General features: G+C 38.7%; 1 protein-coding gene across 3 annotated transcripts in view; it reads right to left on the reverse strand.

Annotated features, from left to right (window-relative positions):
- PLCB1 (phospholipase C beta 1) overlaps positions 1-19,409 on the reverse strand; it is a 706,541-nt gene that overhangs the window by 412,255 nt on the left and 274,877 nt on the right. The window lies entirely within an intron of this gene.

A 19,409-nucleotide genomic window follows, 5' to 3' on the forward strand; every position in this document is an offset into this window, starting at 1 on the left:
CAAATACCACACAACTTTAAAGAGTGATATATGCCCATCTGGGATGTTGTCTGAATAGTATGAGCCATATAAGCCTTCAAAAAAAATTTGACAGAAAATCCAGCTCCCTTGGTTAAGTATCTGAATCTTTCTATAACTCAGTTTTTCTCATGAAATAGTAACAGTTTATGCTACTTTTATTTATTGATTTTAGAGAAAAAAATACATCCTGCCACCTTTTGAAGCCTTTAAAAGAAGTTTCTTCTTAAGATATTTTTTAAAAGGGGCCAAGAAATGAATTTCTTAGTCATAAGAAACACTTCAGTGTGCTAATGCCTACTAGATGCCTCACAGCTTGGCATCTTTACGACAACTACTTCAGGCACTGACCCTGAACCCTGTGGATGGAAAAGATAGAGGAAATCAGCAATTTGCTCTGTTGACTGTGAAATCATTTGCTCACTCTTGCCAAAATATTTACTGAATGCCAAATTTGCACAAAGCACTGGGGATACAAAAGTAGATTAAGGGAACCCTACAGTGTAGAAGTCTCTCAAGAGATGCTTAAAAATAACTGCAAAGAGGAGGATTCTGAGAAGACAGCCTTCTGAGAGCATGTTCCTGACCCTCTTTTCCTCTCAATTCCCTTCCCAGAGTAAAGTCAACAACACAAGGGCAAAAGGCAGTGCCTGGAGGTCACATGCTATGCCAGGTGTGCTGTCCATGGCCAAGGAAGAGCAAATGTGTGGTTTCCCTTATCTTGTGGTCTGGTGAGACAGTGGCCATGAGAGTCAGGTGAGATAGCCAGTGCGCAGTTATTAAGGAGAGAGTCTTCCTGTAGCTTAGGATGAAGACAAAATTGTGTAGCCGTGTCCAGAAGGAAAGCAAAGACCTGGGTCCCAGGAAACCCTTGGGCAAGGGACTGCACCTGTCCAGTTGCTGTACAGAAGCTATAGAGAGGAACACTATCCGGCAGAGCCCAGAGTACCTGGCCAGGGGATGTAGTCATTGATTGCTGAAGCACTCTAGACTTTGTGGCCAGGAGAAAAGTAAGGCTTTATATTCAAAGATGCCTGAGAACCTTGTTTTCTTATTGACTTGTGAGAGCCACTTGTATGTTAAGGATGACATGTATGTAATTTCTTTCTGATATACCTTGTGTTTTCTTCCAACCTGTAACTTGTCTTTTACCTTTGTCAATTTTGTCTTATGCCAGACATTTAACAGTGCTAAGTAGACAATCTGTCTCTGTTTTCCTTTCTGGTTTCTGGGTTTTGTATCATGTCTAGAAATGTCTTCTCCCACTCTGCTGTTATAAAAAATATTTTTCACATAGTCTGGTAATTTTGGATTTCCCTCAAAGTTTTAGATATTTATTCCATCTGGAGCTTATTTATTTATATAGTGTGATATAAGGTGACAAAATTACTCACAATACATATGAATATCCATTGTCCCCAAACTCTTACAGTGGACACCATTTCCTGATTAACTGGAAATGTCACTTATACCTGATGTTTAATTACCAAGAATAAATATATATGAAATAATGTATAAATATATGAAATAAATATAAAAACATATAAAATAAAAATTATATAGATAATATAAAGACATAAAATATACAAATAAAATAATTATATAAACATAAATTAAACATAATAAATAAGATATAATCATAAATATATAAATATATTCACATATATTTATTCATGTTTGAGGGAATTATGCCTCATCATGGTATCATCTCTAAGAAGATGTATTCTCAGTATCACTTATTGGCAACTTTTTTCTTTTCTTCAATCTTCAAAAGCTGCAGTTATGTTTATGAGCCTCACTAAGTTTTCAAAGATTTCTTCTAATACCTAATAACCATGTAATTAGTAATTTTACCTAACATTCCCCTGAGAGCCCCCAGATCCCAGTAAAAGTGGCATTTTAACATCAAATAGGGTATTTTTCTTTGCCACTCTTGTGGACCCTGCCAGTGCTAACATGCACACATTTTTGTCAGCCATCTTGGTTTAGAAACATTCATAATAATACAAAACACTGGTAGAAGTAGACAGCACACCAGAGAGAACAAACCAATGTTGAAAACAACAGGCTGTTACTCTGTTATGCTGCATGATCGGCTATTTGAGAAATACACATTAACTACATTGCTCAGTACTACTATAAGATTTGTGTTCATGTGTTTGTACATAGTTTAATAGAAAAATTTCTCTTTTTTTTTAAAGTTTATTTATTTATTTTTGAGGGAGAGACAGATAGAAAGCATGTAAACAGGTGGGGTAGGAGCAGAGAGAGAGAGAGAGGGAGAGAGAGAATCCCAAGCAGGCTCTGCACTGTTAGCACAGAGCCCAACATCTGGGTTCAATCTCATGAACCGTGAGATCAAAGCCTGAGCTTAAATCAAGAATCAGATCCTTAACTGACTGAGCCACCCAGACACTCCCTAAAAATATTTCTAAAACAATAGCAGTATAGTGAAGGCTGCATTTCGTGCAGCCATTTTAAATAAGTTATGTCTATCTGAGAAGTTTCTAATGTCTTCTCTTCCACTAATCTGATTATCTATTCTTGTTTCTAGTAGATGATATTTTAGTAAACACGTGTTTTAAAATTTTCTTTTTTCTAGCCCAAACTCCCTCTACTTTGGTGGGGATGATTCTAAATTTGTTTCCCAACTTCCACCCTAGGAAAACTTCCTTTTTTTGGGGGGGTGGGTGTTCTCAGTAAAGGAAACTTTTCATCCATTTCCCCCACCCCCTTTTTTTCCTGGAAACAGAACTCCAGTCCACAAGACTCTGATAGACGGACTGTGCTCTTGGCTATCAGAATGGGCATGAATTCCAGGTGTGGGATACCTGAGCATCAAAGCCCATGGCCACAGTGACTAGGTCAAGTGTTGGCCCACTATATAAGTTGGTCCAATGAAAGGTACACCAGGGGTTTTGCTGGAGCAAATGGAACCAGACATCCTTCTTGGATTTGGAGCCAGAAGAATGAAACCCTACAGTCAGGATGGGGGGTGGTTTACATGGAGTGGGGAGCTAACAGATACTAAGATTCATTAAATGATGGGGAAGAAGGGGGAAGAAGAGAGGGAGAGAAGGAACAAGAGCATTTTTAGGTGATAACATTTCTTAAAAATCTCTTTCCATGTAGTGACAATGTAAAAGCATTACTTTTACATGTTTGCCTGTTTGTTTTACTGAAGACAAAATGAGATTTCTATATTTACTGAAGCAGAAATAGTCATTGCTCTAAAGTTAATGTATGAATACACATATTCAATATTTTTAATGATGGAACTTTCCAAAGAAGCAAGGAACATATCATTGTCTTCCACATGTGGAGAGGAAATTTAGCACATCACCTAGCATTATTCTAACTTACCCTTAGAGGTACTTGAAATCTCATTATAGTTCATCTTTCCACTTGGAGGTTAGTCAGCCACAATGATGGTATTTCAAAAAGTACTTAAACTAGTCACAGCTTCCTTGGAAAACTACTTGGCTTTTTATTTATTTATTTTTTTAATTTTTTTTTTTCAACGTTTTTTATTTATTTTTGGGACAGAGAGAGACAGAGCATGAACGGGGGAGGGGCAGAGAGAGAGGGAGACACAGAATCGGAAACAGGCTCCAGGCTCCGAGCCATCAGCCCAGAGCCTGACGCAGGGCTCGAACTCACGGACCGCGAGATCGTGACCTGGCTGAAGTCGGACGCTTAACCGACTGCGCCACCCAGGCGCCCCACTACTTGGCTTTTTAGTTTATCTAACAAGGGGAAATGAGCTATTATCATTTAATTAAATCCAAAAGCTTGCCTGTGAGAAATGGAGCCACAGGAATAAGAATGGAAAATGGTGGCACTGGTTAACATGTTGAGATTACAACTGATATTTCCCCAGGCACAAATATTAGATTTCTACTGCTGTGTAATAAATTGTCAGAAATCTAGTAGCTTACAACACACATTATCTCACTGCTTCAAAGGGTTAGACATCTGAGCATGGCCTCCCTGAGTCCTCTGTCAGCAGCTCATAAGGCTGCAATTAAGGTGTCAGCCAGATTGTGTTATCGTCTGGAGACTTGGTTGGGAGATAATCCTCTACTAAGATTATTCAAGTTGTTGGCTAAATTCAATTTCTTGAGGTGTATGACCGAGGACCCTGGCTTTTTTCTGGCTGCCTTTGATACCAGAGGCTGCCTGCAATTCTTAGAGCCTACCACATTTCCTTACCATATGGGCTCCTCCAACATAGCCACTAACTTTATCAAGTCTGTGAAGATAGTATATCACTTTAGGAAGGACCCAGTCTACACTTTTTTAAGGGCTTCCACCTACTTAAGTCAGACCAACCTAAGATGACCTCTCTTTTGACTCCCTCAAAATCAATGGACTTGAGGCTTTAATTATATCTGCAAAATCCCATTCACCTTTGTCAGATTCTATTAGTTTGAAGTCCTAGATTTTTCCCACATTCAAGGAGAGAGGATTATAGAGGGCATGGACAACAGGGGTTGGGGGTCATGGGGCTATCTCAGAATTCTGTCTACCACATCCACGTTCCATAATTTTATAAGACAAGGACAAACTCTGCCTTAATGTTTTATAGTACATCCACATAAAAACTAAGAAGTATAGTGAAGAGTGATGAATTCAATCACTGGGTAGCTTGTAAGTATCAAGCCAAATTTCATCCCCAACAGGTAACTTTGTAGCTCAATTCATTTTAGCAGGTATTCTATTATAACCATGTTACTTGCCACATAATCATGGGCTATGGCTACATAACAAGGTCTTAGTGCAATGTGTAGACTTTTGTTAGAACATTTATATGGCTAATTGTCTATGCATATGAGAGGCTATGTGGTAGACTGAAAGAATGCACCCTTTGGAGTCCTCAGAGCATCAGTTTGAACATACCTTCCACTAAAGCAGGTCCTGTCTCAGGAAATCCATTTCCTGAAGTGGGGGAAGCTGTCCCTTTACCTCTGCAGTATTAGGATAAGACAGTGCAATAGATGAAGATATTGGTTAAGGGTCTGGGCTGTGGAGCAAGGTAGACCTATGTCTGGCTCTTACTGTAAGTTGTGTGACCACGGGCAATTTATATAATCTCTCTAGACCTCAATGTTCATTTCTGTTTCATAACATTAATAACTGTTTCTTATTCCTGGTATTGTTGAAATGTTCAGCACAGTGCTTGTCATATAGATATGAGTTGCTTATGAGTAAATATTAGTTTTAATATTTTTAATTTATGTAAACTGCCTGGCACAATAATTTATTGAAGAAATATTCCTTGAGCATCTGATCTGTTCCAGGCACTGTCTTAGGAATGGAGATAAAACAGTGAATGAGAAAGGAATTACCATCTTCCTGATCTTACATGTTCATATACATGATAGATATTATTATTATTATTATTATTATTATTATTATATAATTGTGCCCTCCGCCTTATGCTAGCACCATTAAAGGTAGACACTATGTCTTATTTTTCTGTGAAACCTGTCTAGTATGTTGGACACATGTAGGCATTCAGTAAAGGTTTATATGAATGAAAACATGAAAAATAACAAGATAGAGACCATGACTTCAAAAATGTTTCAAATCCAGAAGAAAGAACAGATATAAATTAACTGGAATGAATACAGGAATTAATCATTTGTCAACTAACTTCATGCTTCATTCTAAAAAGTGGTACATACAAACATATCTAATGTGTTTTTTAGTTTAAGGATAGCATATTAAATTCATATGAATGAGAAAGAAATAAACATATTAGTCACAAAAACTAGTAGTTACTGTGATTGAAAATCGCCTTGTAATAATCTGTAATAAGGGCAAAAACAAGAATATGATGGGTTGACTGATATGTATTTTCCAGTAGAAAGAAGTGTACCATTCTTCCAGAGAAACAGCTTATCCCCTGGTGCTACCCATGACAATTCTAGATGACATACTGTTAGAATCAAATACTTTCAGCATTTACGTACAAACAGCCTTCATTCACACCACTCCCAGGGCAACTAGCAGTGGAACATTATCAGATGGATACAACCATGATCGTCTGATAAAACTCATTGATGATGATGACGATGATGGTGGTGGTGGTGATGATAATATCCATCATTTACTGAAAAACCACTTGGTGCCTGCTCATTCTTTGTGCTCTCTCTCTATTTTCTCATTTAATCCTTGCAAAAATTCTATGAAGTAGTTACTTTTAGTCCCCCTCCCCCCCACCATTTACAGATCAGGACACTGAGGCACAGGAGATTAGGGAAATTACCAAAGGTCACACAGATAGAATATGACACCAGCAATTTCACTCCATAGCCTGCACTTAACCTTGCAATTCATAGGTCCCCTTTTTACGGGAGACCCACAGAAAGCATGGGCATGAACTGCTTCAGTGTTGCAAATCAAAATAACAATATTCTCCTCAAACTTGAAAAATCATTCGGCTTTTCATTAACAATCTTCCAGAGATTTTTCTAGAATCCATTGTTGCTCTACAGGTATTAGAGAGTTAAATTTTACTTTGCAGTTATTAGAAAGCTTACAGTGAAAACTTTACAGTTGTTAAAATGTTAAATATCCAGATGTTTATACTCATACTCCTGATTCTGAGGTCTGAGGCTTTCCTTGTTGATCAACTAACATGTGCAAAAAAAAAGAAACTGTCTTCTGTAAAGCTAATTGCATTAATGAACCTTCCTGGGTCTAATTAGAAGTTTGGTTAACCTCTGCTGATTATGTCCATAATGCTGAATGTGTTCCCTCCAAGAACCTGGTTCTTGTCAGGGCTGGTGAATGGATCCCATGTGTAACGGAGAAACCTACAGACGACAAAGCCCGAGAGGTGTCACACTGTCCTGCCCCCGTGGGCACAGCTGGGAGAAATCATCCAGGCATGGTGGGTTCATCGCTAAATTTAACTCAGGACAGGAAATGTTTTCCATGCCAGCTGGATTTCTGTACCTCTCAGTTGTGATTTTCGATGGATGAGCGATACGTCTCCTTGTTCTGCCAGCCACTAGCCTTGATCAATCAAAACTTTAATGTTGGCAACTTCAAATGCCACTTCTAGTTCCTGTAACTTCAATCATGTGGGAATGAATTTCTTAGGAAAAAGCAAACAAACAGAATTGGCAGAAAATAGGGTTTAAGAAAAAGGCCACAAATTACAGAACATAATGATCTGGTAAAGTAGTGAGAGACAGTTCTAAATTTTAGCATTTGCTACAGATTGATTGTGTCTCCACCAAGTTCCTAGGTTGAAGTCCTTACCCACAATATGACTGGAAATGGGACTAATAAGGAGGTAATTAAAAGCAAATGAGGTCATAAGAGAAGAGTCTTGACCCGACAGGAGTAGTGCTTTTAAGAAGCACCAGAGAGCTCTCTTTCTTTTTCTTTGCTTCTCTCCTTCTCTCCTGGTGCACACAAAGAAGAGGTCATATGAGCACACAGAGAGATGGCAGCTGTCTACAAGCCAAGAGAAGAGACCTCCAAATGAATCCTACCTAACTGGCACCTTGATCTTGGACTTCCCAGCCTCCAGAACTCTGAGAAAGAAATTTCTGTGGTTTAAGCCACTGTGTGGTATTTTGTTCTGGCAGTCTGAGCAAAACGATACAGCATCCACGCCCTTTAAAATCAAAGTTTTAAATTAAATTTCAGCTAATATTTTGTTCTTTCCAAGATCCTCACATGAAAACTCAAGACTGCAAAGTAACCTTTATTGGCACTAAATTATCTGGAGGACTTTACACAATTGCATAGAACGCACCTACAAGTAGAGAAACCCTGAGACGTGGGTCATCAGAATGAATGCTGAGGACCCCCAACACTGCACATACTAAATGCAGGGCTTTAATCTCTAACTTATAATTTGGAAATACTAAAGCCACCAAAGGCCACAAGTCTGGCCATGAGTTTGCAGCAAACTTGTTTGGTGGCAAAACTTACTGAATAAGGATGTGAAACAATTTGTAGTATTTAACAGTCACATGTGGATTCATGCATTCACTGCATTTTGTTAGAAGGCATTCTTCTTCTTGTCCTTGTCCTGCCTCTCACTGCTTTTTTCTCTTTTGTTTTGCTTTTTCGGGGGGGTTCCCCCCAAAAGTAAAAAGGGTGGTATTTCCATCCAGGTAACCATCCTTCTATGGTCAGATCGTTACCATAATCCAGGCTTCAAGCATACCAGGTAACGGTGAAAACAGCCTCTTGATATTAATCTTAGAGGTTTTGTTAATTAACATCCAGAACTTCAACATTTGGAGTAGTGTTTGAAGTTGAGTAGTTTTTTTGAGAGTTTGTTTTTCTTTTCTACCTCAGATGGAGCTTAGAATTAGTTGAACAAGACAACAATAAAAGTTTATTAACAATATATTAATGCATACTAAATCAATATATAATATGATTAATAATTTTATGTAATAAGAATATAACATAAACTCTTTCTATGTCAAACCAATAAAAATTAAACTATGGGGTAAGAGTTTTTTGTTAATTTCTACTGTCTCTTCTCTCTGCTTTTTTTTTTTTTAATGTTTATTTATTTTTGAGAGAGGACAAGTGGGGGAGGGGAAGAACAAGAGGGAGACAGAGAATCTGAAGCAGGCTCCGCAAGGTCAGCTCTGAGCCCAACGTGGGGCTCGAACCCACAAACCCTGAGATCATTACCTGAGCTGAAATCAAGAATTGGATGCTTAACCGACCTACCCACCCAGGCTTTCAATGAAAAATAAAAATAGGGGCAGCTGGGTGGCTCAGTCAGTGATCTCGTGGTTTGTGGGTTCGAGCCCCGCATCAGGCTCTGTGCTGACAGCTTAGAGCCGGGAGCCTGCTTCAGATTCTGTGTCTCCCTCTCTCTCTGCCCTTCCCCTGCTTGTTCTCTACCCCCCGCTCCTCTAAAAAATAAATAAATTTTAAAAAATAAAATAAAAATAGAAATCTCCATCATCAGCACTGCTGTAGTTTTGTTCGCTTATTCTTTGAAAAGGAAACTTTCACATCAGAACCAGTTTGGGTCCTAACATCCTTAGCCCCCTACTCTTCTCAGCTAGATTAATTCAACATTCACCTGCAACCTGCATGCTCAGCCCAGCTTTGGACTATCCTGTTCCCAGGGAGGGTGATGCTGAGACCAGTGGTCCAGGGACTCTCAGCCTGCTGTTTCCAACCATGTACTCAGTTTTCCTGAAAAATAATTCTGGCCTTAAAACCGACCTGGCAGAAACTACCTCCTGTTCTTGCTTCAAAACACAGCCTCTCTCCAGTCACCTAGGTCTTTGATGATCACCTGTGTCCTTTCTACCTTAAGGAGGTAGTCTTTCATCTTGGACTCAGGTTTGATCTTTTCAAATATAACTCAAACTTGTGGCATACATTGCTCTGTCTCCCATGGACTTATCTATTTTCAGACCGTTCACACTCTTAGCGCATCCAACCACAAAGCAAATAACCCCCAGCTTTACTCCAGGGTTCAGGCTCACAGCCTTCCTCATGCAGCATGCATGTATTTGGAATATGCTCCCAGTTTTGCCATCTGTTCTGTCGCCTGACCTTGAACTCTGACAAACATATGTACTTGGTGTGACTAATGCAGATCCATGTTCAAATTCAGGCTCTGACACCTATAAGCAACTGGGAAGACTCAAGTTAATTTATGTTTTTAAAGCACTGAAAGTTCATTCACATTTTAAATCATTGTGGACTCATCCATCCAGAAGCCCAGTGAAACATAATGCCTACTTCAACTGAAAGTTGAAAGGATTAAAAAACCTGTACAAAGTAGACCCTTAAATTTTTTAGTGTTCTTCCTTTTACCATAAAGAGCTTCATTTTTAAATATAACAGAGATACATTGATGTAGATCAGTAGTTTTGCATTATTCTGAACATGGTCGTCAGGTGAAAGGCACTCTATATCATCACTCAGTACACTCATATGGATATGTATACATGCTACTCAAAATAACGTTTCACAAACCAACATTTAACTATATTATCTGTGATCCACTCTGACATTTTCTACTGTATCGTACATGACTCCATTATATTCTGTTTCATTTTGTTAAACTGTAGTTCCAAATCCACAAAATTAAATTCATAACCCACAAATGGGTCACGACCTGTAAAGCAATAATAAATAACATCATTGTATCACCTCAACCACCAATGGCACTGAAATCTATTAGCTCTACTCCAGATATTCAGGCATGAAATTCTCTTGTTCTTCCTACCATGAGTTATTTCCTTTAGTTATTAAGGAGCTTAAAAAAAATTTTTTTTTGAATCCAAGTCAGTTGGCACTATTCTGGAAATCAAAATCAAATGAATAGATCCTTTTGGCAGTCACTTTGGTGTTCCCGACCCATACCTAAAATGTCCAAGGCTGGCCCCAATGTGTGTCTGGGTCATTTCCACCTGGAGTATGTTTGCAGGACAGAGAAGATAAGAAACAAGTAAGCAAAGGGATCCACAGACACCACTTGTATAGACACTGGGAACTCCCTCTTCTCTTTCTGGGCATAATATTGGTTTCCTGAGGACTTTTAAGAAACCCATCTATTTCAGGAACCACTGGTGGCACCCAAATCACACAACTGATCTACAATCCACAAACCATAATAATCTCTACTAATTGCCATGGGATAGAATGAAAACTTTTTTCCCATTTTAATCCTAATGTTTTGGAGAACTATTTGACAAAAATGCCAAGCACAATTCTAGATGGAAATCACAGAAGCTCCTAACTTCTCACCCTTTTGTTCTCCATCATTTCTCAAAGACGGTCTGGTCCTGCTGTGCCCACAGTTACCTGCATCCCTGAGATTTCTGAACTCATCTAACAGGATGAGGTACCTTTTTACTTAACTCATCACATTTCCTTCTTCATGAAGCTTGGTATGGCTTTGCAGTTGAATTGTGTTTTTTGGGACAGAGAATACAAACCAGGAGTGAATAATCCTGCCCGTTCTATTGACACTACACATTTTTTTCCAGTGCAATTTTCTTTTCTTTTCTCTAAATATTGCCATTAAAAACCCTTACCATTGACCTCAGATTTATTTTTTGAGACTCAAGCCATGGAAGCTCTAGCTGAGGATATTCCTGAATCATCTGGGTCCTTCCCTGGTTTTATCCTCTTTCCTCAGTTTAATTCAAAGCAGTCTCTTTACCTGTCTTCCTCAACTGACCCACCATGTACAGCTTTACCCATTGAAGCTCCATCTGACCCTCGTATTTTCCAACACAGCTAACACCATTTGTCACTGGAGAATCAAAATTCAAGGTTTCAATCTTCCAATCCTCAGAGGTGGGGTTTCCTTTTAGACTTTCTGGATGGGAGAACAAACTGGACTTTCATCTTTCATGAGTGTAAGCTACAAACCAGGGTATGTCCAGATCCCCACTCTTCATTATCATAAAATCATCCTGTTATAATAATCTTCTTCGCTTTTGCTGTTTTCTCACTCTTATCCACTTCATTTTTACCCTCTGTGTTCTGAACATCTCAGTCTGTAGTTTTGAAGGTCTAGAGCTTAGACTGTGAAAGAAGGGCTTAAATTTAAATTCCATTTTGCTCATCAAGTTTCTATTTTGAGTTTCAAATTTGTGTGTGTTATGTGTATGCACATGTGTATGCAAACAAACAGAACTAGTTAGCGTGTTTAGTTTCCCATGAAGTGAAAATCAAACTCATTATAATGAGTTTCCTATTTTCTCAAAAACCACTGGAAAGAAATACAACTTTTCTTTCCTTAGGATTATGATTTATTTTAGACCTTGTCCAGAAACTATGAAAGTTCAAGTACCACATTGCTCATGGACTCGGCCCCCGGTGAAGAATGATCACGGAACTATGTTCCATTTTTCACCAATCATCTTTCCACGTTTCAAGGAAAGAAATGACACTGTCAGTAGTCTCTGCTTTTCCAGACAGAAATGAAGCAGTTCTTCCCATGGTCCTTTCAATTCCACATAAAAGTGGGAGCTGCTAAGGATGATGCCAGAAAAGTGTCACCATAAAGCTCATAGTGAAAGAGGGATGAGCTTAAGCAGGTTTCCCCGCTGCCCTGCTGGAAGATACCAGATGCATGGGAAGGAAGTTTTAAAAACAGCACAGAAGTGCTCTCTCATGAAGAAACTTGCAAAAACTTTTTTTTTTGGCCTAAAACGTGATGTAGGCATACTATGCCAGCTCCCTGCATGGGCAAATCCAGAAATTAGGCCTCAAATATAGTGCACATTGCTGCTGATGGTGGGTACTATCAGTTTGTGCTGCACTCATTGCTTGGGGGTTTATATCCACCCACTTCAGAGGCAAAGGGTATGCAATTATGTTTCAAGGATGAGGATGAGATTCCTTGAAAAAGAAAAAAAAAAAAAAAAAAGGAAGTGTATCCAAAAGAATGACAAATGTATTTTCCTCTAGACCTCTGCTAGATCCGTTATCACCTGGGACCTTGTTAGAGATACAGAATATGAGTCCCTGCCCAGACCTGCTGAATCAGAACTGGCCTTTTAAAAGTTTGCCCAGGGAATCTGGACACACATTGTACTTTGAGAAGCACTGTCCTAGATTACTTGATTCGGTCTCTCTGAGCACAGGTCAGTGTTGAGGAAGAACCTTTGTGGGGAGTGCTAGGCCATCTTTGCTCAAATCGGGCCCTGGAAATGATGTGGGGGAAGGCAAAAGACAGCCCAGAGGCCTGATGTATCCTTATGTTAGAAAAAAATCAGAAGCACAGGTCATTGGAGATAGTTGAAAGGAGACACTCATTTAGTCTTGTATCAAATATTTTTCCACTGAAATGTTCGTGAATGCTAAAATGAGCCACTCCATATTAACACAGTGCCGCATGGTGGGAATCAGAGGAAGTGGATAAGTCCTAACAAAATAATAAATACTTAATGTGTTATTGAACAAATACCCTGTTGTCTTTCAAGTGTAAATGTGTGTTATCTGAGAAATAAACATTTGAATTGCCGTCCTATGACTCAAACATAAACCCTCAACACAACATATCTTGCAGTCTTGTAGACTCTTGCTCCAGGCAGCCTATCTTATAACTCATAATAAACCAAGGAAACCCACTGTTCATCACTACGTTTTGATGGGTTTTTTTGTTGATTTTTGTTTATTTTTTTTATTTTATTTTTTAGAGAGAGAGAGAGGACACGTGAGCTGGGGAGAGGGGCAGAATAAGAGAGAGAATCTCAAGCAGGCTCCATGCTCAGGGCAGAGCCTGATGCAGGGCTCAATCCCAAGACCCTGGGATCATGATCTGAGCAGAAATCAAGGGTCAGACACTCAACCAACTGAGCCACCCAGGCGTCCCATTTTTTGTTTACTTTTAAGTTTAATTTAATTTTTTTGTGTGGGGATAAACTGCAGGCAGACTTAGCAAGGTCAATAAGAAAATTATGTTACTGCAGCATTATTTACAATAGCCAAATTCTGGAAGCAGCCCAAGTGTCCATCAGTAGATGAATGGATAAAGAAGATATGGTATATATACATAGTGTGTGTGTGTGTGTGTGTGTGTGTGTGTTACACACACACACACACACACACACACACACAGTGGAATATTATTCAGCCATTAAAAAGAATGAAATCTTGTCATGTGTGACAACATTGATGGAGATAGAGAGTATAAGGTATAAATCAGAAAGACAAATACCAAGATTTCACTCATATATGGAATTTAAGGAAAAAAAAACAAACAAAGGAAAAAAAAAGAGAGACAACCCAAAAACAGACTCTTAACTATAGAGAGCTAACAGATGGTCACCAGAGGGGAGGTGGGTGGGGGATGGGGGAAACAGGTGAAGGGGATGTAGAGTATACTTATCATGAGGAGCACTGAGTAATGTGTAGAAGTGTTGAATCACTGTATTGTACACCTGAAACTAATATAACACTGTATGTTAACTATACTGGAATTGAAAAAAAAAAAAAAAGAAAGAAGGAAAATTGTGAGATATTTACAGTGGCTTAACTTCTGGATTGTGTGGGTGACCTCTCTGTCTTGCCAGCAGACAGAGTCTTAGTAAAATCCTTTCTTTAAATCCTGGCTCTCAAGCTCTTGTGCACGTGGTCTACAATCTGAAATTCAAATCATGTAACTTGATTCTATATTAACTATGCTTATTAAGTACAAGGCATTCTGGGAAACTTCTAACAGATACATAGATGAACATAATTAGGTCCTTACCTCATGGAGTTTGAAGCCAGATGCAAGGGTTAATGGAAGTAGAGAGTTTGCCAAACTTGAAGGTCAGCTTTTTCTGTTGTGAGTTTGGCTTTACTCCCAATCATAATATAAATTGCTTGATCTTAGTTGATGTACTATCTTTTTTTTTTTTTTTTTTTTAATTTTTTTTTTTAATTTTTTTTTTTTATTTTTGGGACAGAGAGAGAGCATGAACGGGGGAGGGTCAGAGAGAGAGGGAGACACAGAATCGGAAACAGGCTCCAGGCTCCGAGCCATCAGCCCAGAGCCTGACGCGGGGCTCGAACTCACGGACCGCGAGATCGTGACCTGGCTGAAGTCGGACGCTTAACCGACTGCGCCACCCAGGCGCCCCTGATGTACTATCTTAAGAGGGTAAAAGGTAAATCTACCATAATTAGATGGCATAATACATATCTTAGCTATGCTGCTAAGTACTCTTAAAAGCAGTTTTTATTTCTCTAGAGACAAACTAAAATCTTCGTCCAAGCATCAACATGTGTACCTTCAGATTCTGGGACATGCTACAGCTATTCAATTCTCAAGGGTTTGCACTGGCAGTTCCCCCTACCTGGAATGCTCTTGTTTGGCTTTTCTAATTACTGGATTTTTCTCATTATTTAAGGCATTTCTTTGATCCTATTAAGCCAGACACCTCAGCCCCTGTAAGGTGTTTACTTATCACTAAGTAAACATGATAGGTGCACAGTAACTTATTCAGTACTTAAGAAAATGACATCTCAGGATTCACTTCTTTAAGAACTGATTTTGCTTAAACTTTTTTTCATTTATTCATTCATTCAATATGTCAATAGGTCATTAACTATGTGTCAGGCACTGTTCCAGTACCTGGGTGGGGCAGTTACATTGTGAATAAAACAGATCATCTCTTTATGTCCTAGGGCTCTCCAAGTAGGTGGGTGGATAACAGGCAATAAAAATGCAAAAATATAATTCACAACAGGATCATTTTAAATAGTGATAAGTGCTCTTAAAGAAATTAAACTGGATGAGATGATAGTAATAGTGGTTGTAGCTTCTTTATCAGAGACTTTTTATTTATCCAGTGAACACACGTATAGTATTTGCTCTGTGCTATGACTATTCTAAGTTCTTTACAAATACTAAATAATTTAGTCTTTGAAACGTCATTGCCATTTTACAGATAAGGAAACTAACACACAGACAGGTCAAGTCATGCCCTGGATTGAAGGGGACAAGAGACAGATTTGAACACTGACAGTCTTTACCCAGAGCCCACGTTGCAAACCATTATGCATGGCTTCTCTGAAGAGCTAGCGTCACTGATTGGCCTGCTTATGAGATCAATGTAAACTAGCCTACCAATGCACATAGCCATACCCTCCAATAAAATACTCTCCATACACCAATTGAAGGGCATTTTCAAATGCATGATTTCATCAAAGTATTGTTGACAGCCCATCTTGATGCATCTAATATCAGTCTCACTCAAATTTCTTAAGACTTTCCTAAGACTTACTATTTCATTAAGGTATAAGTAACACACAGTAAAATATATAGATCTTATATGAACAATTCACTGAATCTGACAAGTGCATATATCATGCAACCTCTATCAAAATACTATTTCTATCACCCCAGAAAGGTCCCTTCTGCCCTTTCTAGGTCACTTGTATATGTTTTAGTTGCTCTTGTAGAGATAGTTCTGCAGGCATTTTGCATAATGAGCAGTGTTTTGATTTAGATTTGATTTTCATTGTGATAAATGTTTCACCTGTCAGAACAAACCAATAATCACCTTTGAAAGTTGTAATATCAGTTGCAATTTTCAACAGCAAGCTCCAGTTCTTTACTCCCTTGCCCTTTCTGTGCATATGCAAATCTTCTTCTTGAAGTGTTAGTCATGCCCTGTCTTCTGTTAAATACATCTAGTTCTATAAACTCTACCGGCTGACACTGTGCCTGGGCAAAGGCAGACATAGGCTCATTTGTCTGCTGTCTGTAATCTAGAGGTTCATCTCTCAGAACCCGATGAACAAATGGAGCAGGTTGTAAAGGCTAGCTCAGTCCTCTGAAGACATCTCCTAACATCACAGAAATGGGAGAAAATATGTGCAGACTCTACATGGGCTCAACTTCTCAGAAGTTCCCAAATTATTTAAGTTCTGTGCATTAAATATTTTCTCAGCAGGTCCCTAACCTCACTGAAGTAAAACTGGTATATTGGAATGAATACTATTCCTGTGCTTCTCAAACTTACACATGACTATGAACCACCTGCGGATCTTGTGAAAATGCATATTGGGCCCAAGACCATGCATTTCTAACAAACCTTGGGTGATGCTGATGCTGCTACTCCAAGGACCACAGATGGAGTACTGGGGACAAATGCAAGTTTAGATTTAATAAATGTTTCCCAGTATGCAAAGGTTTTAGGGCATAAAAGGGATTTCTGGTCAAATCAGTTTGGGAGTCACTGGGTTAAACTTAAAATGGTTTCATTAATACACGACTAATCAAAACCTTTAACATGTTAATATGGATCGTTAGTCTCCAAGAAAGCAATATGGTATACGAGGATTGCCCCAGTTTATTAGTGGTGGTTTATTAGTGATGGAACACTTTCTTTGCAGAGCATTTGATGGGTCCGTGACCTCTTCAATAGCATGAGAGGAACTTGTAGATCTTTCCTGAACCTAAACTTCTTTATTTTCAAGGAAACTCCTCAAGGGTTTGATTATTGGAGGGTGGGGTGGGAAATGAAAAATAAACCAAAAACTTCCCATTGGTTTGTACTCTTTATTTTTGCCTCTGTTTTTCTGAAATGACAGGTTCTACAAACTTTCAGAGCAAGAAGGCGGAGTTTGTACGTTATTGGCAATTTATTGTATAAATTCAAGGAAAAGTGGGTACATATAAAACTGTGTAACATATACACTATGTAAACAAATTCATCACATCAATGGGTTTCATAAGTAATGATAAAGTTATATGATTAATTTTCCCCCCACGCTGTAGCAATGCTGTTTTATTGCTCACAGTAGCTTAACTGGGAAAGATGAGTCCTGTGTCTTATTTCTCTAACTTGCATCTTTACCTCAGTCTGTCTCTTACTAGGAACATGATATTTGTCCGCAGCTGAGTTTTCAAATTTGTTTTACAGATTCTCAAACTGGTCTATTGCATCAAGAGATTTAAAACAAAAACAGACCTTAAAACTATCCACTGCCAGTAAGCATAAGAAATCCTGAATGGCGATGGTAAATTTTTCTTTCTGGTTTGGATCTTGTGTTACTCTTACAGATGCAGTTGGAATTCCTGAATTACAGCCTTGCATTGTGTCACGACATTCTTGTCTCAGCTACTTAGGTACATTGATCTAACATACAGAGCCGAAGCTTTTAAAATTGTATTTACTGAAAAAGGCAACATTTAGAAAACACTACTATAGCCATTCCGTAGAAGCTTGTCACTCTTAGATTTAATATTTATGGTTTCAGATAATCCTGAACAAACCTGAGCATTCACAGAATATTTAACAATTAGAAATTTGAGTCATTTCCTCTGTCAGCAGCAGAGGCAGGGGCAGGTTGCTTCGACAAGCAAGTGGCTAGCTGACCACCCCACATGTGTATTGTAGCTGTGCTTGGCTGTTCTCCTTGAGCTAATTTAGGAACTTCCCTCATATTCATTAAAATCCATAGGGCAGATATTATTATCCATACTTTACAGGTAACGGAATTAAGGACATTTTCTGTTATGAAAGCATATATTTATAAATGTCTTGGAAGTGTCCTCAGAGCTGTCAAGAGTCAGCTCCATTAATCAGCATTACTGCTGTGACCTTATTTAATAATGGAATGTTTGCAGGCTCATTCCTACTATGCCAATTCATTTATTATAATTGCAGATACAAACTGCTGCTCGCATAGATATTTGAGGCCTAGAAATCAAGGACAAGGATAAACCTACCACAATTCTAAGACAACTAATATAGTAACCTTAAAATATTCATGCATTGTAAGTAAATTGGATACATAAATATCTGAGGTACAAATAGACTATACTTCACAAAAATGGTCCCATTTCCTACTACTGCCTCCATATAAAATTATCCCCATAATCACTAACAACGTGGATGCTTTTTATAGGCCAGGCACAGTCTCATGCTACATTTTGGAAAATATAAGCTGATTCAATAAAAAGACCTTTCCCACTGATGAGGTTTTGGAGTGGTGGGGAAATGTGGAGCTGATGGCCAAGAAAGAATTCCTGGAGACATCGTTGGTTCAAAAAGGTGATTTTATTAAAGCACAGGGATGGGACCCATGGGCAGAAAGAGCCGCACTGAAGTTGTGAAGAGTGACTGGTTCTATCCTACGGAATTGGGGAGGTAAAGACAAAAGGAGGCCTCCAGAAGGACCTAGATATGCCCAAGAGGACTCCTAAGATACCTGCAGCCTAGCTATTGTCAAGCTAGGGTTGTTCTCCCTCCAGTAAGGCATTAACGTTACGACAGTTGGGCGTTCCTGGAGAAATGGTACACTCTGTATTTGTCTCAGGTATTTGTCAAAGGGCTGCAGGTTATAAGGAAATTTAATTTTATCTGCCATTTCCTTCTTGCCTTTGTTCCCACATCACTATGGAGAGATGATGTGAAGGCTCCAGAAAACAGAGTCCATAGGTTTCTGGAGATTAGGCTATTGATAAGATTACCTTTTTCTTGTCGTTTACTAAGACATTTGAAAAATGATGGAGACTCCAGTCTTGTATCACTGTGATATCTAACAGTTAACCGTTTTTCTTTTCTTTCTTTTGTTTTTGAGCAGCCAGGAGTACCTGAGGAATATCACACCTCGGGCGGAAGTGGGGGGGCAGGCAGGCAAGGGAGTGCAGGGGGCTAGCTTGCGTTTTGCCCTCAGCTTGCATTATGCAACCTCATCACCATGACAGATACAGGAACAACATAAAAGTATTACAAAATACTGTTGAGCATTGTTTGAAGTTCAAAATGTGTCATGCGTTTAATTTTACACACCAAAGCCATGTTACTTTTGATTTTCAAAAGATTAAGGAAAAAAAAGTTTTCAAAACACAGACATGTTATCAACACCCATTACTTACAATATCAGTGTCAATATTTTCATTTAACATCTTTTCATTTTCCACATGATCA

Source organism: Neofelis nebulosa, chromosome 9 (genome assembly GCF_028018385.1).
Source record: "Neofelis nebulosa isolate mNeoNeb1 chromosome 9, mNeoNeb1.pri, whole genome shotgun sequence".
In the NCBI taxonomy this organism is placed as follows: Eukaryota; Metazoa; Chordata; class Mammalia; order Carnivora; family Felidae; genus Neofelis; species Neofelis nebulosa.